The sequence below is a fragment of the Heteronotia binoei genome, chromosome 2 (genome assembly GCF_032191835.1).
Source record: "Heteronotia binoei isolate CCM8104 ecotype False Entrance Well chromosome 2, APGP_CSIRO_Hbin_v1, whole genome shotgun sequence".
Lineage (NCBI taxonomy): Eukaryota > Metazoa > Chordata > Lepidosauria > Squamata > Gekkonidae > Heteronotia > Heteronotia binoei.
This window is the reverse complement of record NC_083224.1, coordinates 117,123,901-117,151,630: the sequence shown is the minus strand read 5'-3', so window position 1 is coordinate 117,151,630 and position 27,730 is coordinate 117,123,901. Positions and strand designations below refer to the sequence as shown.

The 27,730-nt window shown below is 42.5% G+C and overlaps 1 long non-coding RNA gene across 1 annotated transcript in view; it reads left to right on the top strand.

Annotated features, from left to right (window-relative positions):
- LOC132566664 (uncharacterized) overlaps positions 1–18,656 on the top strand; it is a 697,045-nt gene extending 678,389 nt beyond the window's left edge. The window contains exon 3 of the long non-coding RNA XR_009555070.1: positions 18,580–18,656. This is a non-coding gene — a long non-coding RNA (uncharacterized LOC132566664). The remainder of the gene's footprint in view (positions 1–18,579) is intronic.
- The last annotated feature ends 9,074 nt before the right edge of the window (positions 18,657–27,730 follow it).

Below are 27,730 nucleotides of genomic sequence, written 5' to 3'. Positions count from 1 at the left end.
CATCCTGACCTCCCAGGCCCCTCGACGGAGGGGGGCCCTGGGGGGGGGGGGATAGTGTCATAGGTGCTGGGGACCCTGCAGAAGAAGCTGAGCCTGCAGAAGAAACTGTGCCCCTGCCACCTGCACCAGTGCCCCTGCCTCCTGCTGAAGAAGATCCAAGCCCCCCTGCCTCGCCCTCTCTCAGGGACCTCAGGGATCGGAGGAGGACGGCACGCTCATGAGCAAGACGCTCCCTGAGCCCTGAGTTTTGAAAGGATTCTGGCCCTTCTAGGAGTGAGGATGCTTGAGTCTCAGCAGGATCCTGGCTGCCTCTCTGAGCCAGCAATTAGCCCAAATGGGCAACAGACAGCAGAGTGCTATATAGCTGTGGGCTTTGGGAGGAGGCTTTGTGGAAGCAACTAGTCACTTACCTGACGTTCTAGCATCCACTTCGGCTTTTGACTTTGGCTCCTGGACTCCCCGACTTTGGCTTTGACTTCTGGACCCCCTGACTTCGGCTTCTGAATCTCTGACCTGCGATACCTGGATTGTGATTCGGTTTTGGTGCCTTGGACCCTCTTTGCTCACCTGCTACAGACCTTGGACTGCCCCTGGACTTTGCCTGACCCGGCCCCAGCCCGTGACACAGGCCAATTGAGAACTCTATAGGTTTTTTTGTTTTGTTTTTAGATCTTTAAAATGCTTTATTGAATTGAGAAACATGGTACAAATACATCAACAAATCAGTAAGTGTGCACCAAGTACCAATACAGAACAGGGAAGTAGGTGCGTACACCATAGGCCATCTTAGAGCAAAATTACAACAACAATTGACATGACATCAGTATAGCATGGTATGAGTTACTAGGAATATTGTTATCAGCTAACACTTTGTCTATAAAGGGACACCATTTTTCTATAAAACTCAGGGAAGCAATTTGTTGAGAACGATGGGGGTCTAAATCATAAGTAAGCTTATCCAAAACAAAATAATCCCACAATTTCAACCACCAAGTCCGTCGTGAGGGCGGAGATTGCTGCTTCCAGACTAGGGCTATTGCAAATTTAGCAGCCACAAACATATGTGAGATCAATTCCTCTACAGGTTCGGAAGTGTTTGAGGTGCCTATAAGATTCAAAAGAGCGTATTCAGGAGTAAATGGTGGAGAGTGTGAAGTGAGAGCTAGTACTTCTTGGTAGATTTGCCTCCAAAAGCTATTTATGACTGGGCATAGCCACCAAGAGTGAAAAAATGTGCCCTTCTGGCCACAATTCTTAAAACAGAGAGGCGAGATAGAGGATGAGTGTGCTAACTGCACTGGAGTTTTGTACCATCGCGTAAGGACTTTTAAGGCTTGAAGTTGAACGTTCATTGCTTTTGTTTTATATATGGAAGAACACCAAATAGCCTGCCACTGCTCCTCAGTCAGCTCCATGTGCAGGTCTCGGACCCAGGCACCTTGGTAAGAGTGTGGCACTGCGTTAAGGGGGCGGAGTAGTATTTTATAAATCTTTGATATCAATCCTTTGATCGGGATTGAGTCACAAAATAAAATCTTTTCAAAATCAGTAAGTTGAATGCGTAAAGGAGGGGTAAAGAAATGCGAGTCAAGTAAATGCCGGAGTTGAAGATACTCAAACCAGGGGAGCCGAAGGTCGGAGTCAGCCTCCAGAGTCCCTTTGTCTTTTACTACCCCATTAAGAAGGACATCGACAAAGCGAGTCAGCCCCAATCGTCTCCATTTCACAAATGAGTTTTTACACAGTCCCGGAGCAAACCAGTGCTGACCAACAAACGTGGTTAAGGGAGAGGTTGGAGGAGCTATCTTAATATGATGTTTACGCCAAACCTGCAATAAGGAAGCTAAAAAAGGATTTGGAGAAAGAGAAGATTTAACTCGTTTGGGAACATTCCAGAGCTCTTCTTGAAAAGAAGGGGCCTTAAGATAAGAATTTTCGATCAACTTCCAGTCCGCCACATAAGAGGACCTATAATATTTCACCAAGTTAGAAAGAATAATAGCGTCATGGTATCTAAAAATATCTGGGATCCCCAGTCCACCCATTGAAATAGACCGTCTACTCGATGCAAAGTTGAGCCTTGGTTTCCGATGTTGCCAAATGAATTCATTTATTTGGGATTGCCACTTATGTAGCAAGGAGGCCGGGACACACAGAGGGACAGCGCGTAAGTAGAACACTATCTTGGGAAGGATCGAAGATTTAATTAAGTAAATGCGTTCCAAAAGGGTGAAAAATTGTTGTTTTCCGGAGTAGGTTAGGATTGACTTGATAGATTTGGAGATTTCTGCCTGATTGACAGCTGGGAGAGTACTAAAGTCAAGTGGGACGTGAACACCAAGGTGTTTCCAAGATTTGTTAACCCACTTATAGCGATAGTGCTTTCTGATAAAGGAGATGGAGGCTGGGGATAGAGTAATAGAATGCAAGAGAGATTTATCAAAGTTTATGGTAAGGCCTGAAGCATTGGCAAATTCAGAGAGGTGAGAATGAATTGCTGGAAGTGACGAGGAGGGATTAGTAAGATACAAAGTTATGTCATCCGCGAAGAGACTTACCTTAAAAACTTCGGTCTCCACAGGGACACCCTGAATGCGAGTATCATTCCTGATTTTGATGGCAAGAGGCTCAATTGCAAGAGCAAATAAAAGGGGTGAGAGAGGGCACCCTTGTCGAGTGCCTCTAGACAAGTTGAAGATAGCTGAGTTTAAGTTGTTAATCCGAAGTAGCGCTGAAGGGGAGAAATAAAAGGAATCTATAAGATTGCGAAATTTAGGACCAAAATCCATTCTTTCGAGCAAAGAGTGCAAATAAAGAGGTTCGACCGAGTCAAAGGCTTTCTCTATGTCTATGGATAGAATACAGGCATCTCGAACGGCCTTGGATGTACAGTGATAGATCAGGTTCAATGTTTTTTGAGTGACATCAGTTAGATCACGACCAGGGATGAAACCTGCCTGGTCTGGGGCAATATACTTTTCTATAAAACTATTTAATCGCTTAGTTAGAATGCTGGCAAAGAGCTTGTAGTCAGTGTTTAAGAGTGATATCGGTCGATAGGATTTGGGGTCTAGTTCATCTCTTTCTTTCTTACGCAAAACAATAATCTTGGCAAGACTCCAAGACTGGGGGATAGAGCCAGAGTCAAGAATATGATTAAAAAGAGTTAATAAATACGAGGATAGTGAGGAACTATAAGCTTTGTAGAATTCAGAGGTGAAGCCATCAAGACCCGGAGATTTGTTAGTGCACAATGACTTGATGGCTGCAGCAAGTTCCAGCTCATCAATGGGGTGGTCAAGGTACTTTCTGTGAGTTTCTGACAAAGTGGGAAGAGAAGTGATATATTGAAAGAAATTAGAGATTAGGTCCGGTGATGGGTTTTTGGATTGGTATAAAGAGGAGTAAAATTGGCTAAAGGCAGCTAAAATAGATTTAGAAGAAGTGCATAAAGTACCTTTGCAGTCTCTGAGACCTTTTACATTCAGGTTGGCAGCTTGTTGTTTGGCTTTCCATGCCAGGAGCCTGTGAAATTTAGGGCTTCGATAGCAATATGCCTGTTTAGTAAATAGCAAATTGCGTTTGATTTTTTGCGTTTCTAAGGCTTCTAATCTCTTTCTTTCCTCTTGCAAGTGTTGATAAACTTTTTTGTTGCATGTATGTTTGTGTTGAAATTCAAGATCTCTGATTTTCGCGGTCAGGGCAGTAATAAGATGTTGCTTTTTCTTTCTCTGGGCCATGGTCAATGCAATAATCTTACCTCTTAGGACAGCTTTGCAAGCATCCCAGACTGTTTGGGCGGGGGTGTCACCAGAAAGGTTATGACTGAAAAATTCGTTAATTTTGCGTTCAATTTGGTTGGAAAGTTCCTTATCTCATAATAAATAATTGTCAAGTCTCCATGAGAAGCTACAGTCATATTGCTCAGTTGCCCTTATAGTGCAGAGAACTGGCGCGTGGTCAGACCAAAGTTTCGATTCAATGGAAGCGTCTACAAGAGTGTTGCAAAGAGAGTTGGAAATAAAGATATAATCGATGCGCGTGTGGGTTTGATGCTGTGATGAGAAATAAGTAAAGTCTCGTTCATTTTGATGAAGAAACCTCCAGGAATCCGTAAGTCCCATATCCGACATTATTTTTTGCAGACCTGAGGGCGAGGGGCACTGGCTGGGGAGGAGATGAGGAGGCAGGCGATTGGTTTTTTTATCTAGCCGGGTGTCCATAAGGAAATTAAAGTCAGCCCCGATAATTAGAGGGCCTTCCTGGAAAGCCCTTAGTTTGGACATAGCCTCGCGAATGTCCAGCTGTCCCGAATTAGGTGCGTAAACAGCAGCCAGGGTTATGACTTCTTCGTTAAGCCTACCTTTAACAAATAGAAATCTACCACGATCATCCTTTTCAGTGGCCAGACAAGAGAATTGAACTGAGCGTGAGAATAGAATAGTGACTCCTCTAGCATGTGAGAAGCCAGGAGCGGTAAAGGTCAGGGGAAAGTGAGCGGAGTGAAATAAGAGATTAGTGTCATTTCTTAGGTGCGTCTCTTGCAAAAGAATAATATCTAGAGCCCGCTTCTTCAGGCCTGAGAGGATGCGTCTAGATTTAATTTTGCTATTAAGCCCTCGACAGTTCAGTGAAAGAACCTTTAGATCTGGAGCCATTTAGACCAAAGTAAGTAGATGGTGGGAGAAATCTCCCATTGAGGATAAGAGACAAGACAAAGGTAATGTAGGAGTGGAGCATGAGGTCTATGGCAAGAAAGTGCTGCATAGGACCCCATAGCAGCACAGTAAAATGATGAGTATGCAAATATAAGTAAAACAATGCCCAGAAATAAGACTGCGATGGTTACATGACAGGGTGCTAGAAATATATAAATCACGAGGAGTGGGCCAAAGTGTTGCAGTGACTTATGTCCACTTGACTGGCTTTTAAAAAAGAAAAGCGGCGAACCCAAGGGTGGAAGGACCCATGATCCAAAAGACAAAGCTATGGGGCATGAAAGCATACACATACCACCTCTAAAGTGATCAAAGTGCATTAGTGCCATGTCAAACAAACAAGAGCTAAAAAGAAAAAGGAGTTTAGAGAGAGCATACAGACAGCCGTGTAATGACATTACTTGAACAGCAGATGGCATACCAAAGTAACAAGTTGAACAGTAGCTAGCATAGTTAACACTATAGTGAAAGTAACAACAATGAATGCACCATGTTCCCTCCCCCCTCCCCCCTTCCCCTTTCTCTGTTCCTCCTGCAAACAAGTTATGTTTGTATGCGAGATGGAAAGGCATGTGCAGGAGGACAGATCCCTTAGCAAGTAAGGTGAACAATACCACCAGAAATAAACATATGGGGAAAACCTGCGGGTCCCAGGGAACCACTCGAGACAGGGGACCTCGTACCCTTCCACTACACATCCCCACCATTTTGGGGGGAGCTGGAGAGTCAAAACCCACACTACCCTTTCCCACCCACCCACCCTCAGATAACATGAAACATATTATTCATTTCTTCAAAGAAAGATAATAAGGTGACACAGGTTTATAGAGAGTTTACGGATTGTAGAGATTGCATAGGATCTGAAGCATGAGTTGGCTCAGGAGAACGAACTGAGATCTTGCGGTCTTTAGGTGGTGATGCGAAAGTCCATTTTCGCTTTTGTGACTTGCGATCCAGCTCCATTGGTACATCTAGGTTGAGTGACTGAAGTAAATATAAGCCAGCCTCAGGGTCTTCAACCGTCCAATTTTTCCCTTGATGGTGAACAACGAGCCTGCCTTACAGCGACCATCTATAGCGGATGTTTGCTGCAGCCAGTTTTTGGGCTATCGGCTTGAGGAAATGTCTGTTCTGTAGAGTCTCTGCAGACAAGTCTGGGAAGGCAAGAATTTTCTTGTCTTTAAAAGCTAGACCATTCAGGTTTCTGGCAGTGTCTAAAATCTTCTTTTTGACACGGATATCAGCTAGTTCTATGATGACATCCCGGGAGCCATGGTAACGTGGGGAGAAAGCTGAGCCTAGCCTATAAGCACGAACAATATGTGGGGCAATGCTGTCTTCCAACTGAAGAGCTGTAGATAGCCAGGATGTTAAGAAACTAGCAAGATCTGAGGTACCTTCCTCATGTTCCTCAAAACCTCTCAGTTTAACGTGCCGCTCCCGCGCTTTATTGTCGAGTGTCAAGATTTTGTCTGTGGCCCAGCGTTCTTGCCTTTGAAGATGGCGGATGTCATCCTGATTCGCTAGGCCCGTTTCTAGCGCTGAATTAGCTGTGGCTGTAGCTTCTTTCAGAGTGATTTGTAAAGTGCTGATCTGATCTGTGATCGGTTTCAGTATAGCTGCCATGTTATCAAGCATTTCTGACTGGAATGAACGCAGAGTATTGTGAAACTCTTTCGTTGTAAGCAAGTCCGTTGAGGGAGGTGAGCTGACAGCGCCATCTGCCATTTTTGTTGTTTCGTGAGGCCTTGTCAGGGAGCGATCTGCTTGCGAGCTAGAATCTAGGAATGATTTGAGAAGCCGAGCACTAGCTAAAATTGGCTTATTCTTTTTATGCGACAATTTTCCCATAGTCCGATAAAAGGCAGAGTGCGGAAACCTGCGTCGATGAGGGAGGGTGAGGGGATCAGGTCAGGAGCTTGAGCCTCACACGTCAGTCGCCATTCGCGCCGAAGCCACGCCCCCCGACCGAGAACTCTATAGTTAAGTATAAGGAAGAAGATGAGGATGGCCCAGAAGACCCTCCCCACTTCATGAGGCCCTGGGGACAGGGAGCTGATAGATAATCAGGTATATGTGCATGGTCTATGACACCCCTGTAATTCAAGAAAGAGCCATGTAGCCATAAAGCCTACATGTCTGCATAACAAGGGCAAAAGAAATAAGAGCTCGGCAGTGAAAATACTTTTTTCATATTTTGCAGTAATTGGGCATTCCATTATGCTTTGGGGAGGATGAGGCATAGCTCCAAGAGATTACAGCATGTTGCCAATTTGGCATATTAATGCTAAATTTAGGAAGAGTATTCCCAAAATAAGACTGTAGAGTTTGCAGCAGTCTTTCTTTATGTGGACTTTGCCGCACAAAAAGACCTTTTCAGAACTGGCATGGAGTTTGCTAGTTTTGCTGCTAGTTTTTCTATGAGATTTCTGTTTAGTGAATGAGCAACACAGAAATCCTGCAAAAATCTAGTGTAATAACAACATCCAGCTGCCTAGATTTATTTAATTGCAGGTTTTCACCATGATAATCCAGCATTCACCTATAAATTATATTATCACCATATGACTAGAGTAAGCAAAAATATATAGGCAGGAGATGGGCCACTGGCCTATGGCTGTAAGCCTGGTTTTCATAGTCTCATTCACTGAAAACAAAACACACTAGCCCATTGGCTGCGATAATCAGCTTGAGTGCCTTTAAATGTCTAGCAGGCTGAGATTTCCTTTTCTTATGTAAGCGTTTTCTTAGCATGGAGTATCTGTGTTTAAGCCAATGACCTGTAAAATACCTTTTATACCAGTTTAGCATCTCCTCCTCTTCATGCCCCACTTTAATCATTCTTAATTTTATTTATGTACCTCATCTCTCCAGTGAGACAATACACTAATTAATAGTGTAGCTTATTAAGTTTATGTTATTTTCTCATCATAATATCTGCCAGATGAATCTGATGCTACTGATCAGGTTGCTGGGTGGCTGACCTTTTTATTTTGGCAATAAGACATGCATGAGAAGTGGTGCATTCCTGTGTGATTATGTCTCCAGGAGTCTTAGGAGGCACAAGGTCAAAAGGCTCAGTGACTTTAACTACCTGAGAAGAGCAACATAATCCCCTTGAAATAGGTTGTCTGGAATATGTTATGGCTGCTACTTGGAGTCATAAGGCCATAAATCGTAAGGGGTCTGTGTACATGTGCGCGGTACATGCAGGGTGGGGTGGTAAAGTTCCAATCCATGCTCTTGCAGGATGTGCCACAACTAATATATTAGCACACCTTCACCTGGCTGAAGGATGCCAGAGAAAAAGCAAGCAAGAAATATATTTCAAGCACAGATAGCTTGAACAAGCAAACATGACTGGGGAAGGCAATGGCAAACCACCCTGTAAAGAGTCTGCTGTGAAAACGTCATGATGCGACGTCACCACAGAGTCAGAAACAACTGGTGCTTGCACAGGGGACTACCTTTACCTTTTTATGGGAAAATTAAACATAGCCACAAAAACAAAATAGTATTTCCCATAAACTGGTGTGGGGGGGGGAGACACTCCTATGCTAGAGTTGTGCCAAATAGCAAAGACGAACAGCAGTCCAACAAGGACTTGTGGGGGAGGGAATCTCATTAACCCTCCCCTGTATTTTCTCTTTTCCTTCTCTGAAAGCCCCAATAGCCTCTCCCCCTTTCCTGTTTACTTCTTTCCTTTCTGCCAGCCAGCCACTACATAGCAAGAGATATGTATGCAATCGCTCACCTACAGTTAGAGGATCTTTCCCCCATTCCTCTGCAAAGGAGTTTTCTTTGTGGTGTCAGGGGGCATTCTCAATGGCAGGCAAGCCACTTGATCCATGTGGAGGAGCTACTACTATCATCAATGTATTTAATAGTCAACATGGCCCCATCTGTAGATAGCTGAATCTGTGGGTGGGGCCACATTGAGAGAGATATATATTTTTCATTGAACTTTGATGCTCATCAGGTTTGCAAAAAAATCCCAAAACACACAAAAATGGTTTGTTTGTGTTAAATACTGGGTTCAGGGGAAAGAATGAGGACTCCCAGAGTAGTGATCAGCATCTTTTATTAGTGATTCAGGGAAATCATGATGCCATTTGTGTGGATTTTATTGTATTACAAAACAATTCAGCTGAGCGCTGAAATTTTGTCTTCCCCACAATCACCTGAACTTGTTTTGTTTAGGCTAGCCTGAACACTTTTGGCCTTGGGGGCAGCAGTTGAAAATTGCCCCACTGAAGCCAGCCAGCTGCATGGATGTCAGCCTCCCCCACCTTCCCTGGGCTCCATCCTCCAAGTTACAGGGAATTTCCCAGCATGGAGTTGGCAATCCTAGTGAGTATGTGCACACATACTCTTCCTTCACAGCTACAGCCATCCTGGCATTCAGGGGAAGGGAGGATTTTCTTGCTTCATGCGGATTGGGGAAAAAGCTGAGGAGGCTCCCCTCTACAGATGCAGAGATTGAAACTCCCTCCCCACCCCCCTTGCTGTGTCCAGTTAAAAGAGAGGGCAAAACTGTTGCCAGCACTAATTCATTATCACCATTTTACAGTGATTTTAAAATGCTGTGATTCCCACAGCCACTGTAGGCTTGTGGTGCTGAACTCTTTTCCACCACCCCAAGTGTTTTCGAGGGCCAAAATAGCTGCATGGACACCAGCCACGCACTGCAAAATGGTCACAAGTCCACCTGTGAAAGGCAGAATACAGAGGCTGCTGCTGCCACCCACCCTCTCTGATTCCAACCACATTTGAACACTCCCCACTACGGCTAAAGCAGAGGCCCCCCCAAAAAAGAAAAGACAAAGCTTCTACCATAATGTGCTAAAAAAGTCAAGGTAGTCCCCTGTGCAAGCACCAGTCATTTCTGACTCTGGGATGATGTCGCATCACAATGTTTTCATGGCAGACTTTGGAGCTGGCCAAATCTGAGCCCAGTCATCCAAGCTGCCTTCCTACTGCTCACGAAAGCTATCCAAGTAGGGAGGGGAGTTAAGCAAGGCTGCATCTTGGCCCCACTCTTGTTCAACCTCTTTATAAACGATCTGGGGGAACATCTAAGTGGTCCAGAGGTGCATGCTCCAAAGATTGCAGATAGGCATATCCCGCTTCTGCTATATGCAGATGATGCAGTGCTGATCTCTAGGACCCCAATTGGGCTAAAGAGAGCAATGAAGATTCTAGCGCATTACTGTCAAGTTAACCAGGTTGAAATAAATTACTCAAAATCAAAAATTTTAGCCTTTGCAAAAAGACCTAAGGTATATCATTGGAAGATAAACGACAGGGCTATTGAACAGACACGCTGCTTTAAGTATTTAGGGGTAGTTTTTCAGGCCTCAGGGGCCAGGAAGGCACACGTGGACTACGTTACAACTAGTGCAGCAAAAAGCTCAGGAGCCATAGAGAAATTCTACTGGACCTCCGGGGGGCAGAACGTGGCGGCTGCAGTCAAGGTCTTTAAGGCCAAGGCCCTCGCCCAAATGTTATATGGGGCACCTTTGAGTATAACACCATATCAGCATCTCTGGCAGTTAGCGGAGAAAGTGCAATCCAAATTCCTTAGGCATATACTACAAGTCCCTCCATGTGCTCCCAACTCACTTATCAGAGTAGAAACGGGTATGGTTACAGTGAAAGCAAGATTGTGGATTGCTGCTATTCTCTACTGGTACAAACTAATGATTCAGCCCACCAGTTTGGCGGGGCTGATAGTAAGAGATTCATTTGTTCCTCTGTGGATCAGAGAAATGGAGTCCAAGTTGGGCTATTATGGACTATCTAAACAATTTTTGCTCAATATGGAGCATAATCTGGTTAAACCCTTTCTTAAACAGAGGATCTTGGATGTTGAAAGACAGCATGATCTGAATCAGCTTAAAGGCTATTTACCAGGAATAGAGGAGTTACATAAAATAACACTGATGCCATACTTGCACAATCTTGACAAAGCAGAGTACAGGAGAGCATTTACTCTTCTCAGATTTGATATGTTACTGTCAGCTATTATTGAAGGCAGATACACAGGACAATTATACGAGGAGAGACTGTGTATTTGTGGGGACAATAAACCGGAAGATAGGGAGCATGTACTATTCCAATGTAAATTATATCAGCATATTAGGGCCGAGTATATACTCCCGATCTGTGCCAGTGTCCCTGGAAGAAATATTAGATTTCAGCTAGACAGATTATTGGCTGATAGGAACAAAGGAACCACTTTATGTGTGGCAAAGTTTGCTTCGCGAGCCATAAGTCTCCGGAAGCAATTCTTAAGGGGAATACCCAACTGAACGCCTTGGTTCTGGAATTTAATCAGTGTTTTGGGGAGGAAATTATATTTTATACTGTCTATGTTTTATTCTCATTATAGTATTGCCTAATTATATTTTATACTGTGTATGTTTTATTCCCATTTTACTATTGCCTGACTGTATCTTATTAAGTTATTTGTATTTAATTGATTGGTCTTTGACCGTATTAAACTTTCATTCATACTGCTCAGCAAAAGGGTGGGGATAGGCAAGCAAGTGCATAGAAGGCCCCAGACCAAATTTCTCCCCTCCACAATGCTCACAGCATAAACTAAATGGTGGATTTCCCCAGCATCTCTGAACCTACTATTCAGTAGTGGTCATTATTTTGTACTTGCTGTAAATATCATCTGATTGGCCACTGTGTGAAACAGTATGCTGGACTAGATGAGCCACTGGTCTGATCCAGCAATACTTTTCTTATGTTTTTAGGTAATTTGGGAATTACTATCAAGGTCAACAAAAACATAGTGAGTAGGGGAAACAATTTCAGCACCAAGTAAATTGCAGCCAAGACTATGAACCCTATGGATAGCATTATATTCTCTTTGAGGTAGAGTTCTTGTTAATTGTATAACACAACTCATGATTAATTAAAGCAGTCTGACATTAATGTTATTCCCCATAAAGTAAACATATGAGACTCCTGCATTCCAATCCCTTAGGGCTTTTTGGAAAATAAAAGGTTGCTTGTGTTAGAGGGAGCAGGCTTAGTTAAAGGATGGCACTCATACATTTGGTACCAGACCCCCCCCCCCCCCGAGAATAATATTTTTTTTCGGCATGTAGTTTGGAAACCGATTTTTAGGGTATGGACAGAAATTAAGAAAACATTCTATACTCAGGTGCCTCTCTGAGTATCTCCAGTAGAAGCCTCTTTACACCCTAATGTCTATTGCTGGGATAACGACTATAACTATAGTGTCTTGTTAGATTCCACTAAAAATTTGAATTTAGATGATAATATAAAACTGGATTGGTGGACAAAAACGCAAGTTAACTCTAGATTCAAGACGGATAAAATAATGGGATTCTCTAAAAAACCGAATGATTTCAACTTGATAATATATAATAAGCAGAAACTTATTTCCAGAATCTACAATTGGTTGTTATTGAATAAAATGCAGGATGAAATAGTTAAAGAGAGTTGGATTAAGTGGCTGAATGATTTTGGATATAACATTGAGTTGAAGGAATGGGATAATATTTGGAAACATAATTTACAATTAACTATAGCATCCGAATTCAAAGAAAACCTATATAAAATGGTGTATAGATGGTATTTAACTCCGGAGAGACTGGCCAAGATTTATCCAAGCTACTCAAATAAATGCTGGAAATGCGGAAAAGTAAAAGGAACTCTATACCATATTTAGTGGCAGTGCATATACGCCAAAAAATATTGGGCCCAAATTAATATTTGGTGCCAGAAAATCTTTAAAATAAGGCTTCCGCATACACCTGAACTCTACCTGCTAAGCGTAGTAAAGGAAAATCTCCCCAAATTGGAGAAAAAACTTTTGATACATATTATTACTGTGGCTAGAATTTTATACACCAAATATTGGAAGGCTGCGAAAATTCCAGAAAGGAATGAATTTGTGCAAAAGTTACTAGAAGCAGCAGAACTAGATATGCTAACAATGAAATTAAGAGGAGAGTCCTACCAGGTTTACAAAAAGATTTGGAACCCGCTGTATCTATGGATAAAAAGTATGGGAATTGAATTGAGGAATCTAAATTTATGCTTTGGTAGTTCCCCACAAGCTCTTGGTGATGGGGGGGAATAGGTGATGGGTTGTGTTGAATTGTGATATAGTATTATGACTTTTTGTTGCTGCGTGTATTTTGTTTTGTAAATATGTTTCAATAAATCGTTTTTTGAAAACAGGAAAAAAAAGACTATGAACCCTATGAATAGCATTATATTCTCTTTGAGGTAGAGTTCTTGTTAATTGTATAACACAACTCATGATTAATAAAAGCAGTCTGACATTAATGTTATTCCCCATAAAGTAAACATATGAGACTCCTGCATTCCAATCCCTTAGGGCTTTTCTATTTATATCTGTGCCATTAAATAGAAATGTAATGTTCCTGCTATTCAAGGGTTATAACTTTGAATATGATTTAAGTAATTTGAGTATTAAGTATAATTTTGAATTTAAGTAATTAGCCCCTTAAACTACTAAGTAAGCTTCCTTTTTGCATTGGGAAAAATGTTTCTGTAGATGGAGGCAGATAGCCAGTTACTCCATATAAAAGTGTAATGATTCAAAGTAGTTATTACAAACAATACAGTATTCTTTTTTTTTGTATTTTTGTGTGTATACACACACATACACATACATGCATGTGAGTGTGTATGCACATCATGGTGACCTCTGGTGACTGACCCCTACTGGGGGTCTGGAGGATATTCAGAGAGGGGGCTGAATAAACCCTGACCTGCCTCTGGTGTTTCATGAAGGTCTTTCATCCAAGTACTTGCCAGATTCAACCCTGCTTAGCTTGCAAGATCTGATGAGATCAGGTTTTCCTGGGCTATCCAGGTCAGGGTGGTTTCCAGCAGTATTCTTGTGAGCAAACAAAATATAAACTGAAGCTCTAGCCACACAAAACTGAGGTGCTTTTGGCCAGTGAAAAAGCTGGTTGGGTACTGAGGAGTCAGCCTGTTCCTGAGGAACAGTTTCTTAGCTGCTGGATTCTTGATTATGCTGCTGGTAAATCCCCTTGGCCAGCAGGCTAATTGGTGGTGTGGGAGCCATCTGGGGGCAGGAATTCCTCACCACTGACAGGACTTTGGCAGCCCTGTCCTGTTATGGCACTTCTTTGAAAAGCATGCTTTGACTATGATGGTCATTAGAGCTGGCAGCTCGCACTTGGTGGCAGAGTGGAGTGAAGACATGGGAGGCACTATTATAGTAACAACATGGTGTCATTACCAGGGCAAACCCAGAAGTGATATCATGCCACTGTAGGATTCAGTGAAAACTCTATGATTTTATTAGGTTCACCCTGGAAATGACATCATACCATCAATATGACATTGATTTTTGCACTGCTGGGAGGTTTTCCTCTATAGCTGGATATCTGGCAACCTTATGATCCACATTGTGACCATATCTAGTTTGGATTAATATTTGTCAGCCAGGCTATTTGAATGAATGAACTTTATTACAGTCATAGACCAATATAAAAACTACAACACATCATATAAAACCCTCCTAAAATACCTAAGATAGTATAAAATACCCTCCTTAAAAAAACATAAAATACAATAAAATACTTAAACATTTCCCCACCTATACAATCCAAGATAACTAAAATATAATTTAACCAATTTTAAAATTCAAGTCAGTTCCAATTTATATAATTTTTTTGAATCAGGCTATTGTTGATGTCTGCCTTGGCTGCGATGTTGCAGCCTGAGTAGGGTTGCCAATCCCCAGTTGGATACTACAATTGAAAGAAGTCACAATATATGACTGCTGTTAAGAAGAACCACCATGGTTATTGTGTGACAAATTACAAAGAATAACTTTTCAACATAATCCTCTCATATAATATAATTCTCCAGACAGACTGGTCACAGTTCACCTGCTCTTCCATTGGCTGAGCTGCCTGTCACTCAGTCTCAATGGAAAGAAACCCCCTCTCTCCAGCTATTGGCTGTGCTGCCTGTCACTCAATTTCAATGGAGAGCAACCTCCACCCTGCAGCCCCAGGACAGACAAGGATTGAGCCACTGCATCTCAGAGGAAAGAAAGCCTTCCCTCAATTGGTTGAGGGAGGAGGAGAGAAACAGCCAGAGAAAGATTTCCCTTGATTGGCTGAGGGCTCCTCCCTCTCCTCCTCTGGAGGGGAAACTGCCAGTGATGGGGGGGGGGGGGTGGCATCCTGTGGCAGCAGACCAGATACACACAGAGAGGTAGAGAGAAGGAGGGGGGATGAGGGGGGAAGAGAGAGAGAGAGAATGAAATCCTGTGCTTAAAACCAACAATGTTATCAGAGAGACAGTGTTGGTCTGAAAGATATCCCTAAAGGCCTTTGAGAGAGAAATCATTGGGGCCAGTCCTAACTAGTTCAGGTTGGTGGGAAATTCTTGGAGATTTTGTGGTAGAGTTTGAGGACAGCAGGGTTTGGAGAGAGGAGAGCCCTCAGCTGAATATAATATAATGCCATAGAGTCCACTCTTCAAAGCAGTTATTTTCTCCAAGAGGAAGAGACATCTGTTGTCTGGAGTTCAGTTGTGATACCAGGATGTCTTCAGGCCCCACCTGGAGGCTCAGCAACCCAAAGAGTAATGTGGAAAAGAGAAGCAGGTATACAGCACACAGCATCCATGAAAAACCAGCCTCAAATATGAAAAATATTCAAAGATTTATCACAAATAATTTATACGAAAGTGCATCAATCACACCCGACCCAAAGTCCTTCCATATAAGTCCAAAATCCTTATGCTTTAAAGTGGAGGTCCGGGGTAATATACAAGCCATGAAGTAAGAGTCCAATGCTCCTAAGCTTCTTTCAACAGTAGCCGGTGTAGAGACAACTAGCAGCAAAGCGCAAATACGCAACAGGGATGCACGTATTGCCCTGTTTCACCGAGGCTTCTACAAGCTTCCAAATTATTCATATCTTTCATACATGGCATACAGCTCAAAATTTCTGCAGAATATCAACGGCTGTTGAATAGGCCTGGTAGCTGCATTTATTTTATTTTTTAAGGAAACATTGAGTATGCCCTTTCCAGGACACCATGTGCTAATGGAAGCACATTATCTACCCCTGGGTGACTTGATGCCACCTGACTGGCATGACTTAACTAGGCTTTGCTTCTTGCTACTGTTTAGCAGCAGCCCCCCCTCCATGATAGCCACTGTGGCTTCAGAGCAGGATCTGCCAGACCCAGGTTCTTGCTGTGAAAGCTGACTGGGTGGTGTTGGACCAGTCACAGACTTTCAACCTAATCTACCTCAGAGGGTTGTGCAGATCAAAGTGTAAGCTGCTTTGCCCCCCCCCTCACTGTGGAGAAAGAGTGTGCTTTTCCTAGGTAGAGGCTGCAAGAGGAGGAGATGGAAAGCTGAAGTCAGAGGGGCAGATAAAGGGAAGTATATAAGGATGTCAACTTCAGGTTGAGAAATTCCTGGAGATTTGAGGAGTGGAGCCTGGAGATGGTGGGGTTTGAGGAGGGGTGGGACCTCAGACTGAAGGGCCAAAACAGCCATTTCCTCCTGGTGAACCATTGTTGCCAATATCCAGGTGAGTACAAACACAGGGTTGTTGTGATGATCAAAAAGGAGAGAGGAGGAGGATGTAAGCTGCTTTGGTCCACACTGTGAAAAAAGACTGTACTTTTCCTAGGTAGAGGCTGCAAGCAGGGGGAAGGAGATGTAAAACTGAAGTCAGATCAATTCCCCAATACCTTCTTTAAAAATCCAATATCTTCTACTGAAAATGGCCACCTTGGGTAGGGGGGAAGACAGCAAGGGGGCATTCTCCTAGAGCCCCTTTCTAGAGCCTGTTGTGTTTTTTCCCACAACGGGCCTTATTCCTAGTATTTTCATAAATCTACTGATACAAAACTAAAGTGGAGATGCTCCGTTGTGATCTGATCAAAACAATATTCAAGAATCACAGAAATAAATAATCATCAAAGTCCTTAGTACATAAAGAGTGTTTTTTGTTGGAAGAAATGTTTTCTTATTGGAGAATTGTCATTATTCCAATGCTACTTTTGCATACCAACAGAGCAAAAACACAGATTCCCATACTGTGTTTTGGAGAATTGATCCAAGGAGCTCTGGGGGGAGTAGGCTTTTTTTTTTTAGGCAGAGGAACCAAATTTTCAGCATAGCATGTACTGCCTCTCCTAAAAAAGAAAAAAACCCACCAACCCAAGTTTCAATAATACTGGACCAGGGGGTCCAATTCCATGAGCCCCAAAAGAAGATGCATTCATCCTCCATTATTTCCAGTGAAGGGAAGGCATTTAAAAGTAGTGCAGTCCTTTTAATTATGATGGTCAGAACCTTGCTTCTGGCTCCACCCCAAAGTCTCCTGGTTCCATCCCCAAAGTCCCCAGTTCTCATGCTTACTGTCTTTCCATTTCAACCTTATAGACTCTGTCAAAAATAGGTAGGGAAGGAACGGAGTTGGGTGTTACTCAGCTACCTCTTGCTATGCCTAACTAGTTATCTCCCCAGTTATCTCTCAACTCCTTTTATCTGTACTCACCTCTGCTGCATGTTTCATTTCCCCCTCTGCTTCTTGCCTGAGGATTCTTTTATTAATATCATTTAGAGACCAAGTGTTACCTTATGTTGGTATTTTGTCCCTGGCTTTTTATGGTTTGTTTTTATTCTTGATCATTCTTTAGTTGTAACTTTTTATGGTATTATTTACTTACTTTTACTTTGTGAGCTGCCTAAACAGGTCTAAATAAATAAATGGTGCATAGAAGACCAATCTTCTATATCTGTTATATATCTGTGAAAATTGGCTATGTCATTTACACCAAGGATATGAATGAGGTGTAGTTTACATACAGAGCTGCTAAGAAGGGACACCAGGGAACAAAATACCGAGAGCCCATGGTGCTGAGGCAAGTAATGTGATTACTTTCATATGATTTTTAAGTTGGAGCTGCATGGTAGGGGTATCAAACATGCAGCCCAGGGACCAAATCAGGCCCCTAGAGGGTTCCTATCAGGCCCCCAAACAACTGGCTGTCATCTGTTTCCTTCTCCCTTTCTCTTACTTACTTCTGGATCACAGCTTGCCTTGCCAGGCTTGCTCAATTGCACAGAAACTATAGAGCAAAGTCTCTATTTTCTCCATTTGTTGAGGCTCCTCCCTTGGGGAGGAAGGGGGGGGAGGAAGAACTTGCTGTGCCAGGCTTTCTCAACTGCACAGCAGAGCTACTGAGCCAAGCTTCTCTTCCTTATATTGGCTGAGGCTTCTCCCCCTCCTGGTCCCCTGGGGAAGGAAGGAAAGAGCTACAGCTTCATTTGCCCAGTTTCCTGGATTGCATGGGAGAGATATAAAGAAATCACCTTTAAGACTAATGAGTGCTAATGTTTTATTTTAAGTTTTTAAAAATCTCTAATTATGCTTGTCTGTGTCCTTTAGAAAGTTTATATCTACTACCTGGCATTACATTTTATGATGCTCATGGCCCAGCCCAACAAGGTCACATTTATGTTGGATCTGGCCCCCATAACAAATGAGTTTGACACCCCTGGAAGGGGTCAGGGGGCATCTTTGTCTGAGGGGCTGTGGTGGCTCTCAGCATCTCTTGCTAATGTGTTTCATACCAGTCCCACAAACAGAACTTTCTTGTCATGTGATGTGGAAGCTAACTTGTCAATTGGTAACTAGAGCTCCAAGTGGTCACATAGGTTTTCTTAACATAGTATATTAACATATTCCATGCAGCACTTAATGCTTAATACAGCCAATCCAAATCAATGTAAAGTACTATTTAAAAGACTGCTTACTGATTTGTATTTATTTCTTTTAAATAGTGACCAAGACATGGTGACATCAAAGTGGACATAGTCTTCATGACTGGAAATGGATTTAATTTTCCAGAAGTACTAAGGTAATTTGATACCTTTTAGTGTACAGTTCTGGAAGGGTTGTATTTCTTTTAATGGCTCTTAATATCAGTAAGACATTTGAGTGTATTGGGTGGGGAAAGTACTTTGTTGTTGTTTATTAATTTCCACTGGCTGACATTAAAGGTGTTGTGATATAAGTCTGATTGCATGAAAGAACTATCACAGAATGGTTACCATAGGTATATGGTTTTACAAAGAACTAGCTAAACCAAGCTACTTGATAATCAAATCAACAAGAATTGCTGTCATATGTACAGAGTTGGTCTCCTACATTTGTGTATGGTAGACCTAGTGGCCCCACAAGTTCAATGTGTATTTATAATGGCTCACATTGTAGTTAAGAATATTCAGAACTTGGAAGAAAAGCATTACTCAGTTCCTAGATCTATATCAGTCCATGCCTTCTGTACTACTATACAAAATATGTTCTGCCTGGTTTTTCTTCAGAGAAAGAACATAAACTGAGGGTCCTGCCGTGCAATGAGAAATAAGTGTTCTTGAGTTACTTTAAAAACTATTCTGCATATACACAGCATATATACAGCAGCCACAGAGGAAGTATAAATAAATCCTATTCCATCACTTCTTGCTTCTGTTGTAACATGGGAAGACTTGTAGATCTCTCTTAAAGTGTGATATGTGAATTCTAGCAGTCATCTGGGGCTTATGAATGTCACTGTGAAGAAGATCCTTGAGTCTTGGTTCTTGTATTACAACAAAGGATCCAGAGAGCTGTGATCAAGCTAAGATAACATTAGTAAACCCCCAAAGAGAGAGTTGCATTTCAACCACCCTTTACTGCAACAAAAAAAAGCCCAATGAGGCAAAAAGGAAACTGAAATGAGGGTTTATTTCAGGAACAAGAAGTCAACTAGAGAGTTGCTTTAAGACAAAATAACTTCTAAATTGTAACTTCACCTATAGCTGAAATTGATTATTTATACCCTTACTCAGTATACGTTGATCTAATCTGTTCATGTGATGTTGCCTCTATAACAAGTAGAGACAGAAGAGCAATAACTCATTCGTTTTTGTTGTTTTGTCATAAAATTGGAAGAACTGCTGAGAGATCTCAAATACCAGAGCTAACAGGCTACAATAGTGTAAATTATCCTTAAGTGGTGATACGCCATATATTTCTTATTTTTATATTTAAGTTTTTCTAAATTTTAAATCTGTCTGTAAATTTGAAATTGGCTATAATGAATTCCCTCATACTTTCTTTATGATGAACTATATATTTTGTCATCTTGTATGTGATTACGTGGACATATGCTTTATTCACACATGATGAATTTCCTATAGAATTCATACAGTTTCCATCTTAGAAGCTACTTTTATTTATGGAAGTTCTGTTTGTGTGAAGCAAGATCTTGATTCACCTCATCAGTAATGAATCTGGCATCCTTACCAACAGAGCTCATGATGCATGAGACAATGCTAGAAGATTAACGTATCTTCATGTTATAATTTGGTACTGCTAACAGGCAGAACTAATGATGAATGTATCATGAGGATGAACTTAATGCACACTGCACAATACAATGATTGATAATATGCCAATAAAAAAGAGTGATAATGTACTGAAGTGTTGAGGGAAGGGTGGGAAGGTCTCTGTGTAACAAGATAATATATAAAGTACAGCTGGAAGAATGTATTTGTTATTATTGACTGGGATCCTAGGTTATAGTACCCAAATCCACTATAATCTACTTTATTTCCCAACATTCCTCTCACTACATCTCTCAGAAGAATGGGACTGAAACTGAGATGTAAAATAAAATACTTTACTGAGTTAAAAATATCTTCATAGACAATTCTGAGTAGATAAATGTTAAAAGATCAGGTTTATGTGAGTACTCAGCAGGCCTGTAACTATAATGGAGTCTGGGGTGTGGGTCCTTCCACCCTCACCCATGCGGAAGTCAGCTGGCCCCACCACTTATGGCTGGTGCCACCACTTTCTCATGTGCATTGCCACTTTTCTCTTGCTGCCCAGGCTGTGGCCAGCTCTTAGCAGCCTGATTCATTCCCTCGATGGAACCTCCTGAGGCAAAAGATGCCACCTCCCACAGGAAACCCCCCCTGTACTCTTCCTTCCCCCTTGGAGCAGGGCCTGGATGGCATAGGTGAGCCCCAGTGGGAGGCTGGCTGGGGGGTCTCTCTCTTGGCTCTCCCCCCCACCACCCTTGGCCCTGTCTGAGTCTCCACTCGGCTTGTGCTGAGCGCTGTTCTCCTGCCAGTCAGCCCTGTCACTTCTCTGTCTCCCCTGCCCCTCTCCCTCCAGAGCCTCTATTATTATTATTTTTATTATTTATTGTATTTGATGAATCTCCGTATCCTGGCCAGTGCCAGGCTCAGGCCGATGTTCAACAGTAAAATCAGTTTTTATATGTATGTATATAAATCAATTACATTAAAAATTACAAACCCTGATGGCGTCGTTAAAGTGCTCTTATTCAGTTACTGGATCACATCAGGGGTGGGGGGATGCCCCCAAGAGGGGGTGGAGAGGAAAAGTGCCAGCACAACAACTGTTGCTGTCCTCATGCAAAGGCTTGGCAGAACATCTCTGCCTTACAGGCCCTGCAAAACTATAAAAGATCCCTCAGGGCATGATGTCTTCTGGCAGAGTGTTCCACCAAGTTGGGGCAAGAACTGAAAAAGCCCTGGCCCTTGTTGAGGACAGCTGGACCTCTTTCAGGCCAGGGATCACCAGCAGATTTCGACTACTGGAGCGCAATGCCCTTCCAGGGACATAGTGGAGGAGGCGGTCCCGTAGATACATTGGTCCCAGACCACTCAAGGCCTTGAAGGTCATAACCAAAACCTTGAATCTGACTCAACTGGCAACCAGTGTAGCTGGCACAGCACAGGTAGAATATGTGCTGCCGCATTCTGAACCTGTTGGAGTTTTCGGATCAGACTCAAGGGTAGGCCAGCATAGAGCGAGTTACAGTAGTCTAGTCTGGAGGTGACTGTTGCATGGATTACTGTGGCTAGGTCCGAGTGAAATAGGAGGGGAGCCAGCTGCCGGGCTTGATGAAGATGAAAAAATGCCACCTTGGCAATATGTGTGACCTGGGCCTCCATTGAAAGTGAGATATTGAATAACATTAGGGAGAGGAGTGCCCCTTGTGGAACCCACATAAAAGGGGATATTTAGTGGACACATCCTCACCTTCCGCCACCCTCTGTTCCCGACTGCAGAAAGGAGGAAAGCTATTGCAAGGCCACCCCGTGTACTCCCGCTTTGCCGAGGCGGTGAGTCAACAATGCATAGTCAACTGTGTTGAACGCTGCTGTAAGGTCTAACAATAACAGCAGAGCTGACCCGCCTTGATCCAGCTGCTTATGGAGGTCATCCATTAGAGGGGACCAGGACAGTTTCAGTCCCATGGCCAGGGCAGAAACCAGACTGGAATGGGTCTAGTGCCGATGTGTCCTCCAGAAAGCCCTGAAGCTGCTCGGCCACTGCTCTCTCAATGACCTTGCCCAGAAACGGCAAATTTGAAACTGGGTGGTAATTGGCTAGATCTAAAGGATCCATTGATGGCTTTTTTAAGAGCAGTGAAACCACTGCTTCCTTGAGGCCCTCTGGAAACACCCCTGCCTCTAGGGACAGGTTGATGATTTCCTTCATAGGAAATCTAGACCCTGCAAAATGTCCTCCCCTCCATGGTGCATCTCAGCGCAGGGCTGGGGGATGGTCTGGACACCTGTCTCTTTGGGGGAACACTGTGTGGATCCTTTCTCTGGATCCTGGGTTGGAGGCTGTGCTCTTGAAGGCATCCCTCCTTGCCTTCCAGTGCTAAAATCCCAGCTGGGGCCACCAAACCGAGTGGCCCCTGTCCCCTCCAACAAAAAATCCTGGCTATATGCCCCACCAAATTTTAAATCCTGGTTACGGCCCTGGTACTAAGGTTGTAAATGCGGGTGACCTTTAAAGGCCTGCATACAGTGGTACTAAGAATGTGTGTTGATGTGGTTGCAGTTGAATGGGGATACCTCTTCTAGATTTTTCTTGGACGCTCCCTACATTCTGTCTTTTGATAGAGTTAGGACCCACAGTAGACTAATCATTACTGTATTCTGGATTGTGATCCAGTATTACATTGTTACTTTATTGTCTGTGATTTGTCTTCATATATCATATCTTTCTGCATCATTTTAGAGAGAAATACTTTTGTATTGAGGGAGTGAACAAACATGTGGACAAAGGAAACCCAATAGATGTTGTTTACCTTGACTTCCAGAAAGCTTTTGATAAAGTTCCTCATCAAAGGCTTCTTAGAAAGCTCAAGAGTCATGGAGTAAAAGAACAGGTCCTCTTGTGGATCAAAAACTGGCTAATTAATAGGAAGCAGAGAGTGAGTATAAATGGGCAGTCTTCGCAGTGGAGGACAGTAAGCAGTGGGGTGCCGGAAGGCTCAGTACTGGGTCCCATGCTCTTTAACTTGTTCATAAATGATTTGGAGTTGGGAGTGAGCAGTGAAGTGGCCAAGTTTGCAGATGACACTAAATTGTTCAGGGTGGTGAGAACCAGAGAGGATTGTGAGGCACTCCAAAGGGATCTGTTGAGGCTGGGTGAGTGGGCGTCAAAGTGGCAGATGAGGTTCAATGCGGCCAAGTGCAAAGTAATGCACACTGGGGCCAAGAATCCCAGCTACAAATACAAGTTGATGGGGTGTGAACTGGCAGAGACTGACCAAGTGAGAGATCTTGGGGTCGTGGTAGATAACTCACTGAAAATGTCAAGAGAGTGTGTGATTGCAATACAAAAGGCCAACGCCATGCTGGGAATTATTAGGAAGGTAATTGAAAACAAATCAGCCAGTATCATAATGCCCCTGTATAAATCAATGGTTCAGTCTCATTTGGAATACTGTGTGCAATTCTGGTCACCGCACCTCAAAAAGGATATAGCATTGGGAAAAGTGCAGAAAAGGGCAACTAAAATGATTAAAGGGTTGGAACACATTCCCTAAGAAGAAAGGTTAAAACATTTGGGGCTCTTTAGCTTGGAGAAACGTCGACTGCGGGGTGACATGATAGAGGTTTACAAGATAATGTATGGGATGGAGAGAAAGTAGAGAAAGAAGTACTTTTCTCCCTTTCTCACAATACAAGAACTCGTGGGCATTCTATGAAATTGCTGAGCAGTCAGGTTAAAACGGATAAAAGGGAGTACTTCTTCACCCAAAGGGTGATTAGCATGTGGAATTCACTGCCACAGGATACTGGCAATTTTTTCAATTCGAAAACCGGGCACGATTAGACCTTCTAACTTGAACAATTAAATCAATGCAAGGCACATACAGACTATTCTTGGGAGTTTTGTGGGCAATTCTGTTGGCAAATATATATATTTATATTTTTTTCAAATGTTTATCTTGTCTTACTGCTGAGCCTTCAGGATAGTTCCCACATAAAAACCATAAATAAACTCAAGTAGAATACAATATAGACTAAATCTAACAATGTAGCAATAAAACAGCAATTATATAACACAGCCTTACTAAACTGAACATTCTGTTGAATATAGACCAAAGAAGGCGTTTCATGCACCTTTTCATTATCTGTAACTCTGTGAAGTTTCAAGGAAGTACATATTCTTTGTAAACTATTTGAACAAATACACTAGCAACTGGGATTACCAATTCCAGGTTAAGAAATTTTTAGAAATTTGGGTGTGGAGCCTGGGGAAGGCAGAGTTTAGGGAGAGGAAGGACTTCAGCAAAGTATAATGCCATAGAATCCTCCCTCCAAAGCAGCTGTTTTCTCCCTAGTAAATGATCTCTGTCATCTAGAGATCAGGTGTAATTCTGGGAGTTATCCAGGACTCACAGGGAGAATGGTATAGCCCCATGTACAACTTTTCTTATCTTATTGCCCTTCTGATGATTGTTTAGCTTTTTAGAAATTAGACTCATTCTCCTCAACATAATATTCTCTGTCCAAACATACCACACTTTACTTAGAATTGTTGGTAAATTATTTATGTTCTGCAGTTTGAGTTATCCAGAAAGCAGATGGAACACTGTCTTTTGCTGAAGCTTTGAGAAAAGGGGAAAGTTTATTTGGAGAAAGTAGTAATAGCAAACATTTCCCAAATGTCATCAAAACATTAGGGTTTTAAAAATAATGCTAAAGCTGGTCAGGCAGATATTCCTGGGGAAATAACTTTTTGGGGCCTATTTACACTGGACCAAATCCTCCATTTTGCCCTCCTTAAGCTTGCTACCTTTCCTGCAATCTCAAACCCCTTTGTTACATGGCATGAAGCTTTGTTGTAAAAACAAATCTATTTTGTTTTCATCCCTGGTACACTGCTGTTCTTTGTAGATTCTCCCAGCAGGGCAAACAGAAAGTAACATTTCCATATCTGGTCTTCTTTTGATCTAATTGCTTCTACACGATGTCTTGTTGCTTAATGGCTGGAAGCCAGTACATGTTCAGACAGCTTATTCTATCCACTATGTTTTGGGGGGATGAATCTGTGCCTTGGTCTGACAGAAATCTGATATTATATTAGGGAAGTCTTCTGAAAAAGTCCAGATGGGTGACTTACATTATACCTGCACACACATAATCCCTCCATATAAATAAAAGCATTTATGTAGTGAAAAAATGTACATGGTGATGACCCTCTAATTCAAGAGGGATGGAATATAGATCATAGTTTTGCAACATTTATGGAATTCAGTGTGGTGAGCAGTTAAGGTTGAACTGCAACACAGTTGTTGCACATAAATTCTGAAGAGTTACCCATCAATTGTGCCCAAGCATCCATGACATTTGGTTTGGATTTTTCACTTGGGGGAAGTATGCAATGTCCTCATTTGCTCTACTTTCTGCTCCCGAATTGTTTACTTCAGGTGACATGCACTGGAAGGGAGGGTGCTCATGAGATTCCATGCAGATTCATTCATCCTCAGCTGTTTAAGCACTCACTGCCAACAGCTTGATAATATTTCTGGCAATATTTTCTCCATTCTGAATCACAGGAAATTTCATACAATTTTTAATCTTCAGGTTCTACTGATATATACATATTCCTGGACATTTGTGGAGAAGCCTGAGGAAGACAAGGTTTGGAGGGGGAAGAGACTACAGTGGGCTATAGTACCATAAAGTCTACCCTCCAAAGCAGCCATTTTCTCCAGGAGCATTGATCTCTGTAGTCTTGATGGTCAGTTGTAATTCCAGAAAACCTCCAGGCTCCATAGGGAGGTTGGCAGTGCTATGCTCCTATACCCAAGCCACTGGTCCATAAGATACAGTCCTTTTCAAGATAGCAAAGCTGTCTCAGTTCTGTGTTCTGCTTCTCCAGATATCAAGGACACAACAGCAACGTGTACCTCTCCAGGCTTAGGAACTGTGATAAACCCTTGACTTGGTTCTTTACTGTTCAGCCAAGGCAGCATTTATTACTTCATGCATGTGCTTCATTTATTTCAGTCTGGCTCACTCTGCATTATTTTAGTGTGCAACACAGAGCTGCTAGATAGGCTTGCCAGGACCCAGGTCCCAGCAGGGGATTCCCCCAGTTTTAAAGGCTCCTCCCCGCCGCCAGCCAGCTGGCTGGTGAGGGAAAGCCCCATCCCAACAGCCACCATGTGCCTTTAAACCTTGGATGCTTGCAACTGTTTGTGTTTTGGAATGTCTGTGTGCCTTTAAATCTCAGCAGCAGGAAAGCAGGGGGCAGGGCGAGCAGGCAGAGCCATGAATGTGCGAAGTTGTGAGAAAGGCAGAGATGCTCTGTTTTGCATTCACTTCAGAGGTCATTTCTATAGTAAAATGAATAGGAAATAGTTAGCTAGAACCTAGTTATGGGATGGAGGAAAACTCCACCCCTTTCCTGTTCTTGTCTGAAGAAGCTGGTTGAAATACAGCAGATTGTTACATTCAGCAACTCCCATGAGTAAATTGCTTCAGTGATACCACAGAAGTGTGGGCTTGCAAACTCTTTATTATGGCTGCTTTCTGAATGTATTTGTGTGTGTGTCCCTTTAAAAAGCCATGCTTGGAAATGCTTCCAAAGCCTGATAAGGGGGAAGTATGTGGGGGTATGACAAATTTCATTTTCATTTAGTGAAAGTGCAGCTGCCAAGGTAGGCAAAAAAGAGGATAAGGAAATGAAGACTGTTTTCAGGGGAAATGCACTGTTGTATTTTTATTTATTTAGGGAATGGGAAAATCTCCTAGCTCTACCTCCAAGTACCCAGATATTTCCTGAGTTGGACTTGGCAACCCTAGCTAGGAAGCAAGGGTGGCTTGAAATTTGTTACTTGGCACACCATGTCAGTCACATGCTAGTTGAAATTAGGATGAAAACAAAAAGTGATCATAGTGGCACAAATAAATCTTTGCACAGAAAGATTTATTTGTGCCACTATGATCACTTTTTGTTTTCATCCCAATTTCAACTAGCATGTGAGTGACATGGTGTGCCAAGTAACAAATTTCAGCACCAAGGTGTATTATGTTGTGCACCAAGGTGTATTATGTTGTCAAAGAACCAAGAATTGATTCCTGTGTTACATTTTTCAGTCAGTTTTTAAAAGACAATTGTTATATCTGGATGTCCATAAAATATAATTCAGGAATGTGTAATATTTATGTTCATTTAAAATAGTTATATCCCTCCTTTCTGTAGAGGTTGAACAATAATTATAAATGATAAATCTACATAATATGCAATCATGTATTAGCTAAAGAGCATGGTGCCTCTATCACAAAAAACAGCCCCCCGAACCCGATACCCACAGATCAATTCTCCATTATACCCTAGGGTATCAGTCTCCATAGGGTATAATGGAGTGCCCAGCATACATCCCCCCCCCCCCCCCATGATCTGCTTATAGGAGAATGATTCAAGCGTTGCTGGCACGACCAGGCTCTTGGCTAACCTCAGGGTGGTGATGCCACAAGTACTCAGCAAGATGGCCTTTTTCATCTCCTGGTCCTCATTCCGGTTTCCGATCTTCTGGGCCATGAGGTAATATTTGAGTCGTTTGACCCATGATTCCCAGAGCTCTGGATGGGCCGCGTC